This window comes from Brassica napus, chromosome A3, assembly GCF_020379485.1.
Source record: "Brassica napus cultivar Da-Ae chromosome A3, Da-Ae, whole genome shotgun sequence".
NCBI classification, from domain to species: Eukaryota; Viridiplantae; Streptophyta; class Magnoliopsida; order Brassicales; family Brassicaceae; genus Brassica; species Brassica napus.
Window position 1 is genome coordinate 34,987,942 of NC_063436.1, and position 5,406 is coordinate 34,993,347.

Below are 5,406 nucleotides of genomic sequence, written 5' to 3' on the forward strand. Positions count from 1 at the left end.
GGAAGACGAGATTGCAGGAGAATAGATGATGGCTACGTAGCATCGATTGACAGAGCATCAAGAGTATCGATCGCCACTTAACTGTGTTGCTCCACACTCACATTCAAGCAAGTATACCGTTTTTTCTTGTTAAATATTGTCCTTATTATTTATTTTCCCACCAATCTTAGACTGGATAGCGCTAGTGATAGTGTTGTTTAAGTCTAGGGGAGGTTCTACTAATATTGTGTTCTAGTTAAAAAAAAGAAAGAAAAAAAAAACAGATCGTAGTAGACGATTGCTCAGCACATCGACCGATGAGACCATGTCACTATCGATCGACAGCGCTTCATATCCAACAAACAGTTGTCTCTTCATTGTGTCGAATGATTTCTCAAGCCATCGACCGATGAGACCATGTCACTATCAATCGACAGCACTTCATCAACATCGATCGATTGTCTATTCATTGTGTCGATCGACACTGATGTCGAGCAGATTATCGTTCTTACTTGTTAAATTGTCTACTTATTATTTCTGTTCTAACCATAACTCCGACTAGATATACACTGGGGACAGTTTAATTTAAGTCTGGGGGGATGTTTACTGATATTTGCTTATCTATTGAATTTTATAAAATGTTTTCAAAACTGTTTTTATTGAGTCAAGAAGGGGATAATGAACTTATTAGATTCATGCTTGTTATCTAACCACTCTTTAGCACCATTCTAGACTTACTGATTGCAGATAGTACTAAAGATACTAAAGTGGATCAACATGTCAACTATGTTCACACTTGCTGAGATTGTTTGAAGGAACCGAAGCTGACCTCCAACCTAATTTGACTTAACTACTTGTCTTGGGGCTTGGTATACACTGGATCGGATTCCTCCTTCAGGTCTGAAAGGTAAAAGTCTGAGTGATTTTGGTTTCCTTATCTCCTTCCTTTGGCATCCTAATAAAATAAAATAAAAGGTTGAGATGATTTCTTGCGGTTTAGAGGGGTAGGTACATTACCGATGACCCCATTATTCTACTCTAATAGAATGATCACACATTGTTGGAAGGAGGGGTAGGTACATTACCGATGACTCCACTATTCACCTACACTTTGTCAAGAAAAGAAAAAAAAAATAATAATAAAAAAATCGAAAAGAAGGTGAATAAGATGGACAACATCAGCATCTTTGTTCATTGGAATTGAGATAAAAAGGATTCAGAGAAGGGAGATATAGAGTAAAAGAAACCAGAACAAGACTATCTGTTTACTCAGATACCTGTTGGGGCAAGAGTCCATGTGTCTTGTGATCGATACTCCCAAGGTAAAGCATACACATTTATTTATGTTAAGAAATGAGGTTGGTAGAGGGGAATGTCAGACATGATTTGCTAAGATGTTGGCTAGGTGAATTTGGTTGCTAAGCTAGGATATTGTATAATGTGCTTCTGTGATTAGGACTTCTTAGATGTGGATTGCAATATTGTAGATGTGATGATTCTAAGTTTTAAATCATGTGAGTCCCTACTGTTTTCAAAACCTCTTTCAGAGAGACTGCCTGTTGGTTTTGCTTGAGGACAAGCAAAAGGGTAAGTCTGGGGGAGTTGATAGACCATATAATTTACCCAATTTTAATCATGGTCTATAAGTATTTTAAAGTGTTTTAAGATACAATTATTATGTTTTGAAGTCTATTTAGTGTATTTACAGGTTCGGGGACGTTTAGGATAAATATGGTGATTTTGGAGTCTTTTGGAGCCTTTGGAGGTGCAGAGTTATACAGACGCGTCAGATGTTTAGCTATTGATGGAGACCTTCCGACCGTTAGATTGAGCCCATATTTTGACACAAGAAATATCATTGAGTTAACTTTCCAATACCACCGGTCTCAGGTCAATCAGCATCCTGTAGCAGAGGTTATGCCCGTTTTACTGAAGAGTGGTCAGTCTGCCTCGCGAGAGGAAGCTGCCGAGAAGAGGAAGCCACGTTGATCGATGCAGCACTATGCACGTCGATCGATGGAGATCCCAGATCGTGGGCCTTGTATATTTTATGACTGCGTTAAGCCCAGAAGCCACAAATTACCAAAATACCCTTGGACGACCAGAAACCCTATTTATGTTATTTCTAAGCCATTGTTGACGGCTACGCGTTCTAGACTTCTTTACGCTTTCATTTCCATTGTTTCTATGAGAGGAGAGAAGGGAGGAACTCCTATCAGAGTCCTCCTGGAACTCCTTTGGTTTTATTGATTTATTTCATTTCAGTATTTCTATCTATTCATCTATGATTTTTGTTTTCATGTCTGAGTAGATCCACCAGTTAGATCCAGGATTCAGATAGGTTTGTGGGATTAGCCCCAAACTATAGATCTGCCTTGTTGTGATATTCATGATAGATCTATACTTATTGCTTGTTCTAGAGTAATTAACTAGAATATTGATCATATGATTGCATACACAAGCATCCTTGTTATCCCATCCTGACATCTATCTATCATATTAGGATTGTTAGAGAGGGCTAACCGCCAATTTAGCATCCTAATAGGGTAAATCATCTCGCGCATAGGCCTGGTTAGAACCTGTCGATCGATGTCCTCAACTGACTATCGGTCGACGTAGGCAAAGGTGTATCGGTCGACGTCCCTATAGGACCATCGGTCGACACTCTTTCGTTGTCAACATACTAACCGTTAAGACACGAGATCTAGCGAGTTAACCAGTGAAACATGCGACAGCTGATCACTGAGTTAAGCGGTTGAGCTCTAACATATCATGCATGCAACAAATAAGTACCTATAGGAATTAAAATCTCCAACACCTGAATAGAAACCCTAGATCTAGCAACCATCCTTCCATCGAACAACCCTTGCCAAACTGAACAATTGACTTGTTCAACTTGTTTACTGCTTTGTTTATTTAATTGCTATTTTACTGCTTTATAATCTATTAGCCTAGTTTATTATAAATTGTTTAGATCTAATCGGTTCCCTAGCTCCTTGTGGATTCGATCCCTAAGTACTATAACTCGACTTATTTTGATGACAGTAACACTCTTTAGGGTAATTTGAGTGATATCAGAGAACCTTCCATATTTTCGAATATGGAAGACTTCCATCTACTCCACCCGACCTATGGACGATTATATAAGGAGAACCCAAACCCTAGAACAAGAGATCGAGACTTTGAGGCTTAGAGATTATACTTAGACGGCTAGGGCTAGGGTTTATACCAAAAATACTTGTAATCCTTGCTTGTCTATTCAATAAAGAACTCTTCAAGTCTCTTTTCCTCTAATCTCTCATAAATCCTTACGAAAAACCTATAAATCTATACTAAACATTAGCTCGTCCATCGTTCCGTGGTACTCTAAAAGATCCTATACAAAAATCCCCTAACATTTTCCTCTCGATGGTGTTCTTGGTGTTGCTGCTGGATGCTAGGTTTTCAATAACCTTGACTGCCTCCTCTGGATTCCTGGTGTTGAAGTTTCCATTGCTGGAAGCATCAAGAGCCATCTGGTACTGCACCGCGATGTCTCTGTAGAAAGTACTTCATTGAATCCATGGTGTGGACAATCTCTCTGATAAGACTTGAATCTGATCCAAGAGCCCCTGAATGATTTTGCAGGCTCCTGAGTGAATGTAGCAATCTTACTCCTCAAGTCTTCAGCACGCGCTTCATCAAAGAAATTGCATAAGAATGCATTCTTGATGTCGCTTCAGGATTTAAGAGATCCTGGTTGTAACTGCTTGAGCCAATGCATAGCTTCTCCAGCAAGTGAGTACCTGAAGAGCTTGCATAACAAGTAGTCCTCAAAGACTCCCTCGACTCTAACAGCAGAAATCAGATCCTCGAACCTCTCCAGATGGTCCATAGGATGCTCGTAGGATAATCCATGGTAGGGTAACTGTCCCACAAGCGTGTAGTACTGCGCTTTCAACTCAGAATCCCTCTCGATAGTGGGAGGACGAATGGCTGATCTGTTAGTGTAGTATCGATGTGGACGATTTTAGTCAGCCAATGTTCTGGGTTGTGCAGCCTCGTCCATAGGTAAAGTAGTACCTGTAACATTAACATCAAGTTCAGGGATTGCAGCCCCCTAAGCATCTATCCTCTGACCTGCTGCATTACGCAGATGACCCTCCTGGTCATGCAGGTCTTCATTGTTATCTCGTACAAGTATCCAAGGTGCAACCATGCCTCGCGGCTCAGTATCGATTGATGTCTAGGATGGAGTATCGATCGATGTCGGATGAAGGATGTTGGTCGACGGAAGGTGAGTGTTGTCGATCGACAGGTGTGAGCGAGTATTGGTCGACGAAACTAGTGTCTGGGTCGAGTGTGGTTGAGAAGAATCGAGCGACACACAAGTGGTGTTGTCGGTCGATGAGGAGCGCGCTTCCTTGCGGATCGAAAGTTCCAAACTTGCAGGATCTGGTGAGAATAGCAGTTGACTTTCTATGTTGCTTCTGGTACTACTGGGCATGTACCTGAAAATCCAAGAAAAGTCTTATGTCAGAAACTTAACAAAAATTAGATAAATAGGCGATCAAAGCTCTCCGGCAACGGTGCCAAATTTGATACCACTCAAATTATCCTAAGGAGTGATTTATACTCTCTTAAATAAGAGGTCGAGTTGTAGTACTTAGGGATCGAATTCACATGGAGCTAGGGAACCTAGGAAATCTAATATGATTTGTTAAGCAAGATTGGTTTTAGAGTTTTTAAATATAAATTGCAGTTTTTATATTGAACAAGTATTTGTTCAATAGCTGGTTTCTGGTTTTGGTGCTTAAAAATAAAATAGTTAGTGTGGGAAACAAAATTCGCACTTTTGATTTCCGTTTAAATAAGGAAAGTAGGAGAACCCTAGTTTCCCAGAGGTCCCGGATATCTGCTAATACCATACGCTAAGCAATCAGAACACGAGATAACAACGACAAAGTATAAAAATCGTAAAAAGAGAGCAAAGAGAAGTCTTATTCTGAATTTGCGTATGAGCGTTTACAACAAGGTATAAGCCTGGGTTCGAGAGCTGTCGGCGAGATTCCTAGTTCTAGCAACCCTAAGACGGCTAAACCTAATTGAGTCGCAGCTCGAAATAACAAAAACGGAAAGTTGCCTAATTGCACTAACTGCTAAGTTTGCTGTGAAAAAGTTCTCCCTGTCTCCTCTCGCCTAGGACTCCTTATATACTCGCTCCTAGGTCGGTTTATGCTTTTTCCCTTCTTCCCTTAAGCCGTCATAGCATAAAAATGGAGATATTCCATTTTTCCCGATCTTCGTAATTATCTTTGAAAATAGAGAGAGAAAGGGTGATTAATCTTTCCACACAAGGCTTTACCTTCCAGATTTGTTTGAAGAATCTGATCCCATGTATACCAAGCCCAAGACTAGCAGTTGTGTCAAGTTTAGTGTTGGAGATCA